Source organism: Gastrolobium bilobum, unplaced genomic scaffold (genome assembly GCF_033153095.1).
Source record: "Gastrolobium bilobum isolate Gb01-03AN ecotype WA unplaced genomic scaffold, APGP_CSIRO_Gbil_v1 utg57242, whole genome shotgun sequence".
Taxonomy (NCBI): domain Eukaryota; kingdom Viridiplantae; phylum Streptophyta; class Magnoliopsida; order Fabales; family Fabaceae; genus Gastrolobium; species Gastrolobium bilobum.
In genome coordinates, this window is record NW_026899457.1 from 98152 (window position 1) to 116038 (window position 17887).

General features: G+C 38.5%; 1 non-coding gene across 1 annotated transcript; it reads left to right on the forward strand.

Annotated features, from left to right (window-relative positions):
- Positions 1-366: 366 nt before the first annotated feature.
- Positions 367-473, forward strand: LOC133290524 (small nucleolar RNA R71). The gene has a single exon (XR_009748682.1). It is a non-coding gene; the product is annotated as a small nucleolar RNA R71 (small nucleolar RNA).
- Positions 474-17887: the final 17414 nt, after the last annotated feature.

Below are 17887 nucleotides of genomic sequence, written 5' to 3' on the forward strand. Positions count from 1 at the left end.
CAATCTTCTGTAACATGACTTTTCCCACAAATTGCACACACATGATTAGTGTCTACAGAAGAAACCTTTTGAGAAGATAACTGCTTAGTGAGAGCATCCAGCTGTTATTGTTGTTGTTGTTTTTGCATTTGCATCATATGATCATTCTTAGCTAACAAAGCATCATACCCATCAAGTTTTATAATTCCCGTTCTTCTATCATTTACTAGAGCATTGTCAAATTCTTGAGATGCAAAAGATTCAAATATGTCAAGGTCTTCCTGAGGAGACTTGGTTGTTAATGAACCACCAGCTGTGGCATTCACCAACGTTCTTGTGTTGGTTGTCAACCCTTGGAGAAATATTGTTGCTTGATTCCATACTTCGATTCCATGTTATGGACATTTCCTCAAGAGTGTTTTGAATCTCTCCCAAGCTTCATAGATAGACTCTGATTCTTTTTGTTTGAACCCTGTAATCTCATCCTTCAATTTCGCCCTCTTTGATGCTGAAAAGAACCGTGCCAAAAACTTAGTCTGCAGATCATCCCAAGTTGTGATACTTCCTTGAGGTAAAGATTGTAACCATCTTCTTGCATCATCCTTCAGTGAATGAGTGAACAATCTTAACAAGATAGCATCTCTAGTCACACCATTGATCTTCACTTTAACGCTCAAAAGTAAGAAATTCTCAATGTGCATATAGGGGTCTTCTGCACTTGTGCCAGCAAAATGTTCTTTCTGCACCAGTTGTACTAATGCAGGTTTCAACTCAAAGTTGTTTGGCTGCACAGTGGGTCGAACAACACTTCCAATCGGTGGAATGACCTTGGGAGTCTTGTAATCTCCCAATATCCTATGTGGTGGTGGTCTGTGATTTTCTTCCATGACCTCTTCCTGAATTGTCACACTAGATTCACCCATTTCTTGTAGCTTTCTTTGTCTTGCTGCCTTCCTGTTCTTCCTAATTGTCTTTTCTAATTCTGGATCAAACAACAAAGAGTTTGGATTAATAGTACCTCGCATACACCAGAATTGGAATTGAACAAAACTTCACACATAACTATAAATTGTTGAAAATAATAAAAATTCAATCTCAAATATTAATGATGTCTGTCAATGTTGAAAAACAAATCCCCGGCAACGGCGCCAAAAACTTGTTGCAACTTTAGCAAGTGTACTAGTCGTACAAGTAATAAAATGATAAGTAAAGATCGTTCCCACGAGGATTTGTGTTCAAACACCAACTAACCATTTATAATTAAGTTGAATCAAACAAGAATTCATTGAATGCATTGATAATTGTCACCAGAAATTGAATTGTATTTGGACTTGATAAGATAACTAAAATGTGGATTATAATTTTACAACAAGTAGTAAGAAATCAATGTCCCTCAACCATAAACTTATGTAAGAATCAATCACATTATGAATTATCTTCCATGTGATGTTAATCAACCTTTTTATTATCACCAAGATATAATCCTTGAAAAAAATGGCCTTGAAGGTCGTGGGCATGTGAGGATGAAAACAAAATTTTCAAAGCGGAATTACACATACCATATCAAAAACATGCTTTAGGACATGGATGTTACCTTGTTTGCTTTCCAAAATTTGAAGATGATCAAGGTGAGGCTTGAAGATAGAAACCATCTAATGTTGATCCACACCACCCTTTGTCAAGACGGAAGAACTCTTCTTCAAGGCCACCAACGAACAGCAAGGGAGGCAAGCTAGGCGTCCCTAATGGAGAGGTAGGAGGCAAGGTTTCAAGGTGTTTAGTTGAGTGAATTTTCAGCAAGAAAAACACAAAAGTGGCGCATGGAATTCACTTAGTAAGTGCTAGGTAATTTTCAAAACTCTCTTAAGAAAAACCTCACAAAAGGATGACCAAAAGAGATGAGAGAATGAGTGAATAAAAATCTAATTTCTTCACTCAAAAATCAGCCCTATGTAGCGCACACTAGGAGAGGAATGAGTGGAGTTGTTGCAAATCAAATCTTACCAACAACCTCCTATCATATCCTCATGATATCAAGTGCATATCTCAACAAAAATCTGACTTAACAACCATCATATGGCCAACCATATGGTGCGCCCCATTTAGCCTCAAAACAGTCCAGATACGTTGAGCAGTTGCATTCAAACTTGAGCCAACTCACTCACTTATTCTCTCAACAAACCAAATCTGATTGGAGCTCATTTGGTTGATCTTATGACCATCACAAGACCCCAAAATCAGCGCCCCAAATCAGCCTTGGATGATGGCCAAAGATCTCCTCTTGATACTTGGGATTTGTTCCAACAAGATCTTATGTTATCCTTTTGTTATGAAATAACTTTTCATAGCCAATTCAAATTCAAACATTTAAATTCAAAATTCAAATACAAAATTCAAATTCTAAATTCAAAATTCAAATTTCAAAATTCAAATTTCAAATTCAAAATTCAAAATTTAAATATTTGATAATTAATTTAACTAATTAAATTAATTAGTAATGTCTTGGACCATCCAAGCCCATTACATGATCCATGCGCCTTTTTCCCTTTTGGTGGGTTTCCAAACTTCTTCTTGGGCTAACAACCATTATTAGGCCCAACACCTTTAATGCTATATTATCATGACAATAAGGTGTTAGTGTGTTACCCATTAGGCCCAACATAGCCACTGACATAAATGGACTTGGGCCCAACAAGCCCACAACCCATCTAATGACAACACAGAGCACTAACAATGCTTTGTTGCCCCAGAACTAGTTAGGTTAATGACATAATCATCCTATTACACATATTTGGTTGCCGTATATATTTCTTTTCGTCTCGGTTACCTTCCCATTAAACCTAGGGTAAGGAAACGTATCAACCCTTGCGGTTTAAGGTAAGCTTTATTCGAAATAGTGAATCTTCAATTTACTGACTCTAAAGGCAGATCATCTCATGATCTCTTTTACTATGCATAGATTCCCGAGTCCTTGTAAATGTCATCCTGATTTCTCCGGTTTACAGATAACCTAATCTCTCACAGAGATTTGAGGAATTCCTTCAGCTTATCACCCTAGCCTTGTGGTCTTTCAGGACAAGCCCAACAGTGTACCTATGAGTCTCCATGTTTCAGGAAGACGAGTTATACAATCAAAGCATGCCTTCTAGAACACAGTCTAGGTAATAACTTCTGGTCTAAGGAAAGACATACCCAAATATAAAGAGACTACTCTAATGATACTATCTGTGAGATTTCCTCATAGAGTCTCTTTGTGGGTCTGTTCAATGCGAGCTATACCCTTATAGGTCCACCCACGACTTTAGCTAAGACATCTCCATATCTGTAGCATATGAGGTCTTTACCTTGTATCCAAATACAAGTAGATAAGTCGTGCTAGTCTTACCCGAGATCACTGATCCCCATTCTCAGTGTCTCTAGACTAGGAACATAAAATTAGGAATAAACGTGCGGTATCCTTGAATCCTCATGATCGTGATCTCATCACAGATACTCAAGAGATACCTGTTCTATTCCAAGGGGTTTATCCAGTTACTCATATAAAATATTAACAATAATATTGAGACAAAATATGAAACATGATAAAGAGTGCTTTTATTTATTTCGACAATATAAAAGGTCCACATATGTCCTAATCTAATCAAAAGATTATCTCTAGGACATCCATATACTAACAAGAAATCACATGGCCAAGAAACTTCACAGACTTGAGCCAAAACTCACATTTAGAAGGCTTAGCATAAAGCTTTTTCTCCTTCAGCACTTGCAACACAATCTTCAAGTGCTCAGCGTGTTCCTCCTCAGTCTTGGAGTAAATCAATATGTCGTCAATGAAGACGATCACAAACTGATCCAGGTACGACATGAAAATCTTGTTCATGTAATCCATGAACATTGCGGTGCATTGGTGAGTCCAAACGGAATCACCAAATACTCATAGTGACCGTATCTCGAACGAAACGCGGTCTTCAGAACATCCTCCGACTTCACCCGAATCTGATGGTATCCGGACCGGAGATCGATCTTCGAATACACACAAGCTCCCTTAAGCTGATCCAATAGATCATCAATGCGCGGAAGGGGATACTTGTTCTTGATTGTCACCTTGTTCAGCTGCCTATAGTCGGTGCATAATCGCATAGTCCCGTCTTTCTTCTTCACAAAAATGACCGGTGCTCCCCATGGAGACACACTCGGTCAAATGCAGCATTTCCCTGAAAGGTCCTCAATGTGCTTCTCCAGCTCAGCCAACTCTGGTGGCGACATCCGATATGGAGCCAATGAAACGGGCCCCACACCAGGCAATAAGTCAATTGTGAACTCAATCTCCCTCTGCGGCGAAAACTCAGGGATGTCCTCAGGAAATACTTCGAGGAACTCCCTCACCACAGGAATGCCAGTGATATCCTCTTGTGCCCGACTCACCAAACCCCCCAACATGACATATCCAAAAGCCCTTGCTCTCAAGGCTCTCCTAGCCTGCAGTAATGATATATAAGGCGAGGAATTGGTTGTGGAGTCACACGGAGACATCACCACTCGCTTGGCACAACAGTCAATCATCACACAATTTTTGGACAACCAATTCATGCCCAGAATAATCTCCAAGTTGGCCTTCGGCAATCCTATCAGGTCCACCGAAAAGTCACGGCCATCCCACTGAAACATGACATCTCGATGTACAGTGGTAGAATCACATCTTTCTCCGGTGGCGGTAGTCACCAGCAACAGTGGAGAAAGTACAGACATGGGCAACTCAAGCCCCACATCAATCGGGGTTGCAATGAATGAATGCGTAGCCCCGGAGTCAAACAAGACATCAACAGAAGATCCACCAATGGAAACAGTACCTCTAACAAGGTTCGAAGCTCGGTCCGACTGCTGAGGATCCAAAGTGTAAACTCGCCCCGAAGCAGGTGGCACAATAGGTGCCGCTGTAGGTGGAAGGGGAACCATCTGCAATGGAACTGCTCGAACTGCTGCAGCTCTTGCCCTCGACGACGGACACTGTCTAGCATAGTGGCCCTCCTTGCCACACTAGAAACATATCGTCTGGCCTGTAGCACACGGCCCCAGATGAACCTTCCCACATCCCAAGCATCTGGGAGTATGAGGTCTCGCTGTACTCCTTGAGCAGAAGTCCTCTTAAACTGATTTGGCGCTTGCCTAGCCGCCAACTGCTTCCCCTTGCCATTCCTAGCAAACTTCCTGTTCTTCCAGGAAGTGGAACTACCAGCTCCCTTCGTCTCAGCAATCTTGTCCCGCTTGACCTTACTCGTAATGCAGACATCCTCAATGTCCTTACACCTCTGTACCAGAGTACCAAAGTCTCTCGATGCAGCCCAGCAATATGCTCTGCAATCACCTAACTAAGTCCCCTGCGAAACTTAGCAGCCAAAAAGGTCGAAGTGGGCACCGCCATCCAAAAGTGGGCGAACTTCACAAGCTAATTGAACTTGGCCAGGTACTCGTCAACAGACATCGAGCCCTACACCAATCTATCAAACTCCCCCTGCTTCCTCTCCTGCGCATCATAAGGGAAGTATCTGCCCAAAAAGCAGTCCTCAAAGAATGGCCATGTCATAACATGACCCTGCATCTCATAAGCACGAGAGGTGTTCATCCACCACTCATGTGCATCGCCCTCCAGCATGTATGTGGCGAAAATCAACTTTTGCGAGTCAGTACACTGCATAACCCGGAAGATCTTCTCCAATGCTTGTAGCCATCTCGCAGCAGCAATGGGATCAAACGACCTATCAAAGGAAGGTGACTTATGCTTGCGGAAAGCATTAAGCCGGCGGTCTATAGTATCGCGATCCTCAGCAGGCTCCACATAGGGCTCCATCACCCCCGTACCATGACTAGTGCCCTTAACATGGCTCTGGCTGTCGTCCTGCAGACTAGGTGGAGGCGGTGGTGGTGGTGGCGGTGGAGGAAACTGACCCTCAGTGCGGCCAGCCCTCATCTCCTCCAACATGACCCTCATCATGGTCATATTCACCAACCCGTTTGCCTTAAGAACGTCCTTCGTGGCCTTCCGGTTCACCTCTCGTACGGCGTCCATCATCGCCTGGTTGGCCAATCTAGTGGCCTCCTGATCGGCTAGTCTAGCCGCCTGCATCTCAGCCAATGCAGTCAGGACAGGATCCGGCTGATCCTCAGTGGTCTCACGGTTCCTCCTAGGTAGTACCATGACTCTGCACAAATTACACAAAGAATGAGTTGATCAGGCCCACGCAATGTGGTCACATATGCATTATCATAGTAAAACCCAACAGAGAGAACACACAAAACAGACTCGCAACCAAACATCCTAAGTTATTACAATACATACAGGCTTTTCCCTAGAAAGTGCTCTGATACCATAAAATGTAACACCCCGTGTTAACCCGGTTTGTTAACATGTCATCGTATTAAGCCACACTTAATTTAAAATTGCGGAATAACTTTTTACTTTCAATTATGACGTCATTAATGTTAGCCAAGTTGATTACTTAATCAATTTCATAAAAACATCGCATGTATGTAAATTGCAAAAGACAACTAACTGAAATACCCTATAATATAATTAACAATAAGTATCTAAGTCACGGATCTACAACACGTAGTCCGGACATAATCCTGGTACATTATTCAACTCCAAACTAAAACAGTAAAGTCAAAACAATGTGGCATGGACAATCCCCATGCTCACCAAATAAGGCAACAAAGCCCAACAGAGTCTCAAATCAAATAATATAAAGCATGTCAGCATCCAAAGCATATAATTATAAACAGCATATATCTCAGCTAATCTCCGGCCTCCTGCCGCCAGAGGTCTCAACCCCCGCATTACCTGAACTTGAAATAGTGCCCCAAACGTGGGGTGAGATCTCTAAACAGAAATCTCAGTAAGACAAGGGGTCCTCAAGGATCTTCCACCCCAAGCTCACTTACATGTGCAATATAAGTTCTAAAAGCAGTAATTCAATATCAGTTCCAAAATCAGTGCAATGCAACAGATATTCATGTCATGTGTGTTATAACTATTCTACTGAGCAGAGAAATGCAGGAATACGTCTATAACCCACATAAATACCAGCTCATGTTGTACCCCCCAACAGGAATACCCCATGTCTTCCTGTTTAGACGGAACACCACATACATATCATATAGCATTTGCACTTAACAGTTCAATAGCATTTCAGCAAAACAATACATGAAAACACATCATGCATATAACCATCCCCCCATGGGACATGGTGGAACAAAATTTGGCTAAACCGAGGACACGAAAGCTTACCTTGCAAGCTAGCTATCCAAGTCAAGAGTCCACACAAGCTCTATGTCCAAACACAGCAGAATCACAATCTGTTTCGGACCAGCAATCATATCAACAACCATATAAGTAGGGGTGTAAATGGGCCAGGCTGGCCCAGCCCGGCCTATATAAAGCCTAGCTTGGCCCAGCCTTTCAGAAAAGTAGAGTAGGCTTAGGTTTTTAAGAAAGCCTTTTTAACAAATAGGCCGTAGGCCAATTTTGTCAAGTCTGGCCCAAAGCCTTGTAGGCTAGCCTATTTAATTTATTAAAAATAAAATAATATTTATTTTATGTAGCATGGCAAAGTACCAATACTAGTACCTATGTAATTTCTCTTGTAGACTTTATTTCAGCACCCAATAATTGTATTTTTCTTATTTTTTCTATTTCTTTGACTCTATTCCTCTATGATATACATTCTAGAGCTGGGGTATTATGTTGACTCTTTCTTGTTTGTTATTTTTTCTTATGAGAAGTACTAGTGCATGCATGAATGGAATTTTCTTTGTTCTATACAATTATTTTCTTTGCTTAGTATCTGCAGTGGTAGGTCTACAAGGCCTGTAGGCCATGTCAGGCTTTCTTATTTTTAAAAATAGGTCGGGTTTGACCTACAAATAAAGCCTTTAATAGGCCAGTAGGCCAGATAGGCTGATTTTTTTTATGTAGGCCTAGCCCATTTACATCCCTACTCATAAGCATATAACATTAAGACAACGCTTCTCTTTACGTTTCATGTCTTAAGGCTCCTCACAAAGCCACAAGCCCTTAATCCCTTGATTCTGACTTAACTTAATCATTAAAGAAGTTCAACTTCCACAACTAGGGTCCACAAACCCATAACTCAGTTCTGTATGAACAGTACCGTTACTATTCACGCAAACCCAGAATATCCAGATATATGTCGGGGACATATCCGGATATCCCATATCTGGATATCATATCCGGATATCCATATTCGAATATCACAAGACCTCATATTCGGATACCAATATCTGGATATCATATCCGGATATCATATCCGAATATTTCGTGACAGAATGCAGTTCTGCATTTTCGCGAAGATGTCACTCAAAGGTTCCATTTTTAACACTTAAACACGTTAAAGCATGCATCTCTAAGTCCATTTAGGTTCAAACTCAGGTTGTTACTTAAACAACTCATTAAACATGGCAAGACTCCACTTTTACCCTTTAAAACACATGATCAAAGGTGGGAACACTTACCCAAGCTCTAAACAGAAAAGCAATGGCTCATGGAGCTCACCAATCAGCTCCAAAGATTAAGACTTTGAAGGTGCACGAAAATGGCACACAAAGATGAGTTCTTTCTCCACAAATGTCACTCCTTGGACCTCAAATTTCCATGACAATGGCTTCCACCACCCACACTATGAAGTCAGCCCTCACACCTCACAAGGCAGCATCTACAACTCAGAAATGTAGCACTCCTCTCTCTCACAATGCTAACCCACACCCAACCAAGTGTTTAGATGATGAAATGGAGAAAAAAGGTGAAGACATGGCACATTTTCAAGCAAGGGAGACTAAGGAATGGAGGTGGCAGCAGCTGATGCACAAAACTCATGTAGCATGGCATAGGGTTCTATGCATAAGTTATAAATATATGTCACTTAGTCTTAATCGCACAGTATTAGCGCTAATTGTTACGCTTAGCATTTTAATCCCAAACTTAGGATTCTGAACCTACTCATTTTTCTAAGATTTTTCATATTTTTATTTTATTTTTCGCAGCACCTTTCTGGTACGCGCTTTTCAATAGCCAGTATCAGTTCTGGCACCAGTTCTCATTATTTTGACCTGAAACTTGTTTTACAAGTCCTCATTTCTAGGGACATTCCCACACTTATTATAATTTTTCGGGATACTTCTACGGTACGCATTTATACCGAGTAGCAGAACCGGTATTTGCACTTTTCGTCAGAAAAGCGACTTTCAGCATTATTAATCACTTACCATAATTATTTAAGCCTCATAATAATTATTAGGGTCAATTATGGAATTATTTCCTAATTTCTCATATTATTTAATTAACCTCCCTAATTAACGGTGCGGGTTCTTACACCTCACCCACTGATTCACCATCTTGTATGTCTCCACATACTCAGGCTTACCGTCTAGGTGGTACACCACATACATATCATATGACACTTGCACTGAATTAAACAGCTCAATAGCATTTCATTAATCATCATATAAATTCATGAAAACACATCAAGCATATAAACCATCCCTCCATGAGGTATGGTGGAACCAACAATGGGCAAAACCGAGGACACAGAAGCTTACCTCGCAAGCTATCAATCCAAACTCAAGAGTCCACACCAGCCCAAGTTTCACAAACAGCACAATCACAATCTGTTTAGACCAGAAATCTTATCAATATTCATAACCTAGGAGTTCATCACATTAGCATAACATTTCCTTTTTCATTTCATGCCATTAGGCTTCTCCCAAAGCCATAATCCTTAATCTGGGTGATTCTGACTTAGTTCAATTATTACGGAGGTTCATATTAACCAACCATGGGGTCCTTAACCAACCCACACTTCTGTTTGGACAGAAAAGGTCCATAAATTGAACTTCCCAGAATATCCGAATATTTCACGGGGCCATATCCGGTTATTTTGCGATAGAATGCAGTTTCTGCATTTCGCGAAGATATCCCTCAAAGGTTCCTTTTTTTAACACTCTTTCACGTTAAAGCATGCATTTTTTTACTCCTTTAGGTCAGTATACATCTTGTAAGTATTGAATTGTAACTTGAGAAAATTGATATAAATTGTAATGGGTTGTAAGAGCATCAAGGCATTATTGGTCCTTGAGTGCCACCCTTGTCTATTAGGTATCATTTGAGGATAATAACACACTTTTGATAAAGTGGGATAGGTTGAATCAACAAAGGAGATGCCGTCGAATTTTCTATAAAATGGCAGATTTTGGGTGAACTTTGGGAGAGCATATCTCTCTCCACAGAGGTCCAATAGGGACTTGAAATACATTATTTTGAAGATCTAGAGATCAAATATATTGTATCAAAATTTGGTAGCCATTGGAGTTGGGCGCTGACCTGTAGAGGCATTTGAGTCCAGACTGTTCAGAATGCCCTGTTGCAGGGGCTGTCAGGTGACCTGTTTTGGTAAATTTATTTCTCCCTCAATTATTGGTCAAATTAGGTCCATGATATGTCTAATTGAAGCTTAAGGTGTCTAGTTTACTATATAAAAATTTGAGAGAAATCGGTGGAGTAGTTTGTCCAGAATCGCTGAAATAGTGGAGGCTGTTTGGTGCCCTATTTGAGGTTGACTGACAGATTTGCTTGTCCAACTTCAAATGGTGATAACCGGAGCAAACGAGAATTTTATGGAACGTGTGATAGCTTGCTGGAAATATAATTAAGTCTAGAATAACATACTAAAATATAAGAGGATTGTAGCTTGCGGATTTCTCGCAATGTACATATTACTGAACCATATTCAGTTATGTAAAAACCGTAAAAGGGAGAATTATGCTAAGTGGATTTATAGGAACCCCTTAGTGACTTGAGAGAAGGATTATATGATAGTTAGGCATTTATTGTAATTATTCCGCACTTAGTTTTCAGTTATGATCACATCTTTTACTCATTACATTTTATTATTGTTTTAAATTCTTACGTAATGAAAAGGAAAAAGTTTACTCGCATTTTTAAATGAACTGCTGTGATTGTAACTGCGCTTAATATCATAATCAATTTTAACAACACCGGTACGTAACGGGATGTTACACATACACCTTCTTAAATCATGAATGTACATCATTTCTCATAACATATGATATCCACAAGTCTCATAGTCTTTACAATACATAATGTTGAGACTTAGAATATACATAAACATGATCAAGGTTCTATACAACATCATATCTCATGAATGATACAAAAAGAACAATGATCATAAGCTAAGTTCCTCTCTAGTCTCAAATTACGTACATATTCTCAAATTCCATTAAATCAACTCTAAACTAGCCCTTTGCAATGAGATGTTCCCTCACCATCTGTGGAGGTACCTGAAATGATATCTCCAAACGTGGTGTGAGATAAAATCTCAGTAAAGTAAAGGGACTTGGAGAATCACTCCACCCTATAGTTCACTTTATGTGCATCAAAACATTAAAGCAGGTATGCACACATAATCTATTCTCTGAGGGAACTTCCAAGAGATACTCACTCTACTTGTGGTTCCACTCTACTCATAGATCTTAGGTGTCTGTACCCCATGGATTTCCCGAAGGTTTTCCAAGGGAAGTTCCTTTTATCCTTTATCTGGCATGGCCAACCATTGCATTTTCGAAGAATATGCATAATAGCTTAGCAAAGGTTATCCCACAGGATAAATACCCAACGGTTGTATACTTCACTGAGTTATCCCGAAGGATAAATACTCAATGAAGTTCCGTCTATTCTTTCTTTCTATTTTTCCTGTCTTTCTATTCTTTCTAATCATGCATCATACAAACTTAACACTTAATGCACAATATAAAAATCATTCCTCCCTTACGGGAACATGATGGAACATCCAAGGGACAAAAGCCCGAGGACAGGAAATTTACCTTACAGGAGCTTTCTATTTTTCATCTCTTTTGCTTACTTTCTATTTCTCTTTATGCCAACAATGACACTTTCAACACAATGACAACCTAGTGCAAGGTGCAAAGGTGATAATTAACACAAATATCACACAAATACTAAATGTATTTTCTTTCTTAAACATTGCCTCTTTGATTTAGAAACCAAAGCTAGTTTTTTCAACCAATCACAAGTCCAGTGAACGTTCTACCATCACATTCTCATTTGGCTCCTCTCTATATTATAACACGGGAAAACCATCATCAAAATCACCCCCAAAAAATTGATTTTCGGAATATATATATATATGTTTCCCAAAACTCCAACTTTCAATAATGAGTCAAATGGTGATTCAATTGATTTTTCCTTCATCACTTTCCAAACACATTTACGAAGGAAACTATACCAAAATCATCCTCCAACCACACACGCCATCCATTTCAAAATTTACATATGTAAAAACCTAGATTTCTCAAAAATCTTTGAAAATATGAAATGAGTAGTAGAAACTTACCACAAACCACCTTAAAACACTTGGAGGAGAAGAACCCAAGATAGGATGAACCAAAAACACCTCATATAGCCCAAAATCCGAAATGGCTCTTGACTTTGAGGAGAAGGATCTCTTTTTCTAAGGCTTCTCACAAGAAAATGCTTTGTGGGTTTTGTTCCTCGCAAGTTCCTAAACATTTTTGGTTCTAACACTTTTGATTTTCATCCACTCAAGCTCTCTCTAGGTTTTCCAAGATTTCTCCAATGGCTATCATTTTCCCTCTTGAAGAAGACAAGATGGATAGTGTGTGGGAAGATTAGAGAAATTTGTAATGTTTTGTCTTATTTTAACTTAAGAAATAGGTCATTAAACACCTTTGGTCAACTATGAAAATTAAATATGTGTTGCTTAAAGTTCAAGCAACTCACTCGTGAGGGTTAAAAATCCTTTATGTACAACATGCCACATGTAAAGATGATATGATTGAATAAAAACTTCCATTCTTTTCATCAAGTATTCAAAATCCTCACCATTAAAGAATGGTGGTTTATCACATTCAAAGCCTTGCAATAAATAGATTATATTAGAAGCCTCAACATGGATCTTTAACTCTAGGCAGTTAAACCTCTAATAGAGCACTATGCTCGAATACCACTAGTTAGAAATGTGGCTTCCATACTTAAGAAGGGGTGAGTGAATTGAGTATTACAAGATTTTTTGCAAAAGCCCCCTTCGAGTTTCTAAATTATCATTTCACCCAAGCTTTGATATATGAAAAGCTAATCAATACATTTAAATAATTCATAACATATAATATATCACAATTATAGAATATAAACAAGCATATACAAGATATCCAAGAAGCAATAAAAGTGTCAGAAAGAAAGAGTTTAGAGAATTGCAAACATAGTATATCCTGATTTGGTCACCATCACTAGTGACCTATGTCCATCAAATCTTTTACTAATGGTCAAGCTTCATTGGTGCTTGCTAAATCGCTACAATCTCTAAGATTTCGGGTTCTTGAAAACCTTAAAACCTCCAAGTTTGTGGGTACTTGGCAACCTTATAATTCTCTTCAAATTTTTCTTGGTATTTGGCTACCTTTCTGTTGCGTAAAATCGGCAAGTGCACCGATCGTACCAAGTAATAAAAAGTGAGTAAGAATATCGTCCCACGAGGATTGAGGCACCAGATTTAATTTTAAATATTCCTTTCTTAATTGGATGAACAAAAGTTGATTTGTAAAGTAATTGTGTTGTGACAATTGTGAACTATTCAATATTTCGTGAACAATTCAAAAAGAAGTTTGAGAGCTTAAAGTAAAAGGTTGAGAGTTTGAGAAAAATATAAAGAAAAACTATTGCAGTAAAGGACTCCAACACCTTTCTGATCCCCACCTTGTAATCTTGATTAATATTTATATTTAATTACCCAATTGATCAAACAATTCACCATCTATAATTAATTAGTTAAGCCCTAATCCCTTAGTGATCTTAACCTTATTAACCCTATTAGAATCGTAATCCCTTATAAATCCTTTTTCAAGTTAATTTTTTAGCCCAGTGAATTTTCTACATTTGCAGTTTCTGTAGCCTATCCCTAGTGCATACATGAACAGTTATCTTACCCTTTGTCAGGAATTAGAATCCCAATATTCCTATTGAAAACCCTAACCCTCGCAATCCTAATAGAGTCGCGAATTCTAAAAGAATTATGGATGAAGAACAGAGTAAAATAAATTCAATTGAATAATTAACCATAAACTTAATCAAAATACAAGGGGTTCACATCAAGGGTTGTGACCCTTACCACAATATAAAAAGACTAGCCAGACATATTCATGTCTAACAAAACAAAATATTCAAAAGAATTCATAAAACTAAAATTAACCGGAAAGAATGGAAGAAGAAATCTTGATTCTTCAGGCACCGAAAGCTCGCTCTTATTCCTGTTGCTCGCAATTTCTCCTGTGCAAAAGTGTGTTTTTCTCTTGAGGTCTGAGTCTCTATTTATAGAGTCTTTGACCTGATAGAGAATCTTGATCTAATCTTTTCCGCATCTCACTGTAATCTTGTCTCTGATTTAAAAAGGATTTAATGCTGATTGTCCGCACCTCCCACGCCACTAGCGTGGTTACCACGCTGTGAGCGTGGGAGTTTTTCTTTATAATCCTGGAGCACCACGCAACTAGAGTGGTTTCCACGCTGCAAGCGTGGGCTTTTTGAGGGTCTGGCGCTACTCGCGTGGTTCCCACGCCAGTAGCGTGGTAGCTTCTGCCTGAATTTGATCTCTGGCGCTACTAGCGTGGTTCCCACACTAGTAGCGTGGTAGCTTCTTCCTGAAAGGGCTTCCTTCACGCTATGAGCGTCATACCCACGCTGTGACGTGGTCCTTCAGTTTAGCTCTTCCTCTTTAGCTCCAATTTGTCTGTTTTTCCTACGAAATCAACACAAAATCAGTATGCAATCTTTGATTAAGATTTTGACAAATCAACAGTGATTATTGCCCTTTTTGCTTATGATTTAATCAACATTCTTTCTCTTTTTGGTTTAGATTTCCTTATATGCTGAACGCATATCACTTTCAAACTCAATGGGTCTCATAAACCTTTCAACTCAAGAATACAAGAAGGAAGTGTTTGGAAATAAATAAACAATCTCAAAATGTGGATAATACAACTTGAAGCACTATAGGTATATGAATTTTCAAGACATGAGCTCAAATATGTATAATCTTTGAAATATATGAAAGAATATGTAAATACTAGTATAGAAGCTCTCAAAGTATGCTTAAGATATGTAGGAATGATGCCCAAGCTATTTTAGAGTCGTTGGGGGTGTATATACATTGTTTCCATTGAAAACTAGTCGTTTATAACCGTTCTTTTTTGTTTATAGTCAGTGCTAATTGATTACTGTTGGACGTTTAGCAAGTGCACTAGTCGTACAAGTAATAAAATGATGAGTAAAGATCGTTCCCACGAGGAATTGTGTTCAAACACCAATATACCATAGAAAACTAATTTGAATCAAATAAGAGTTTGTAAAAATCATGAATAATTTGTCACCAGAAAATTGATTTTGAGTAAATTGACACAAGTAAATATGGATTAGGAATTAATAAAAACAACAAGTAGTCAGAAAACAACTTTCCTCCATGATAAACCATATAAGAATTGATCATATGATGAATTCCTTTCCATGTGGTGTTAATCAACCTTTTACTTATCATCAAGATGTAATCCCTTACTACCCTGATAGAAACATTAATCAGAAACCCCAATCCCTTGGTGATTTCTTTCTTAATACATGCATGAAATACTAAGGTTTTAAGATTACATCAGAACTCTAGCATCAATCCCTTGAGTACTAGAATTCTGATGTTGAGATTATCAAATACAGAAGTCATATAAACATCCCTGTTCTATACTACTTCATTGATAGAAATAATTAACTCAGAAAATCTCAAATCAGCACATGAAATATACTTCATCATATTAATCAAATCAACATAATATTATCATGGAGTTCCATTGCATTCAGACTACAAAGACTCTACTCATACATGACTAAGGAATAAATAAGAGAAGAAGAAGCAAACTTCATTTCCATGTTGAAAGTCTTCAATCTCCAACTATTACAAGGAAATCCTAATACAAAAACTAAAAGAATTTAGAGAGAAGTCAGACTAAGTTTAAGAGAGAGAGAGAGTTCAGATCCCCCAAGATCCTCCTCTAAGTGTCAAGGCTTTGCCTTATATAGTGTTACAATTAAAAACAGAAAACTGATGTGGGCGCTAAAACGTCCATAAGTGGCCGTTTTAGCGTCTATGCTTTACGTATGCTCAACTGCTTTTAACTGATTTCAACGCTAAAACGTTAAGGAATGACCGTTTTAGCGTCCAAACTTGGTGAATGCTCAACTAACTTTAACTGACTCCAACGCTAAAACGTTTGATTTGGACGTTTTAGCGGTGAAGACCATAATCTTTTTCCACTTTAGGGCGCTAAAACGCATATTGCAGGCCGTTTTAGTGTCCAAGACCAGCAATTTTCCATCTTCTTAGTGTAGCAGCGCGCTAAAACGCTCTGTGTGGACGTTTTAGCGCTCATCACCAGCAAGTTTTGGCCTCTTCCTGTAACAGGGCGCTAAAACGCTCAGTGTGGACGTTTTAGCGCTCAACACTTAGGCAATTTTTCTCCTCTTGAGCTCCAGAATGTTCTTCCTTCTCCAGTTGTCTTTCAAGCTTGCTTTTCCTACAAGAATCATACAAATTTCCAATAAAGCTCTTGAACTTGTAATTGAGGACATCTTAGGACATTAACCTTGTTTTTCATCATTTAATCACACAATTTGATCCTAATTCCTGCTAAAAACCATGATGAACTAAGGGTTCATCACAATTCCCAGATTTGAATATTGTTGTCCTCAGCAATAACTTTAAAGACAGAGAAAGACTTGAGATTCTTTACACATGAAATTTATGAGGTTGGATTGAAATATGACAGATCAACTTTCCAAGATACAATCTAACAACCCAGCAATCTATCTTTTACTATGACTTGCTTAACCTCATTACAATGACTTTCAACAGATCAGTAAGATGAAATGCAGAGACCTTCAACACAAAACACCCCCTCACTTGGAACTTCTCAAAAATTGTGAGAATAAACTCTCTTGCACTCTAGTGTCTAAGGGTGTACTCATCACTCAATCTCCACTGCACTCAAACTACTATAAACTTGCCCATCTTCTCACTTCCCATAGTTACAGTGATTCATAAGCAGAGCAAAAGAGGCTTTGGTAGTATGACTTGACTAAGAATAGGATTCTGTATTGAAGAAGGAAAAATGGCTTGACATGTAGTTGGCTAAAGGTAGGATTTGATGTTGCAGAAGGTTAGATAAATGGATCAGATTCAGATAAGAGGAGGATCACTAGTGAATTTATCTATGTACTCCTTAATCCTTCTCATTCTCTTCTTCCTTTTCATTTGCTCTTTTCACCACCTTTTCTACAACTTTTCTTTTTCTTGAACTTCCTTCCTCCTTTTCTTCCAACTTTCAACACTTTGTGTTGTTTTGATTTCCCTTTTTCCTCATTTCCTTTTTCTTTTCCTTTTCCAAACCAAGCACTTTGTGCCTTTACTTCCTCATTTCCCTTTTTGTTTTTTTTTTATTGCATTCTTCTTTTTCTCCAAATTTCCAACACTTAACACTTAATATTTTTGTTCATTGCAGAAACACCTTTCCTACAGAGCCTTCCTCCTTACCCCTTATCTGAACACATAATCTGAAAATTTAGGATCTGGAATAAGTGCAGGGCTCTTAATTTTATCACAAAAATTCTGGCTTCAGGCTTCCATAAGAAAATTTGGTTCAAAAGAAAAATGACTCAATGAGCTCTACTTTACAAACCATGAACTATTTCAAGTTAGAAACAGGGCAAGTTCTAGAGTTACTCATACAGTGAAGTGCTCTCTGA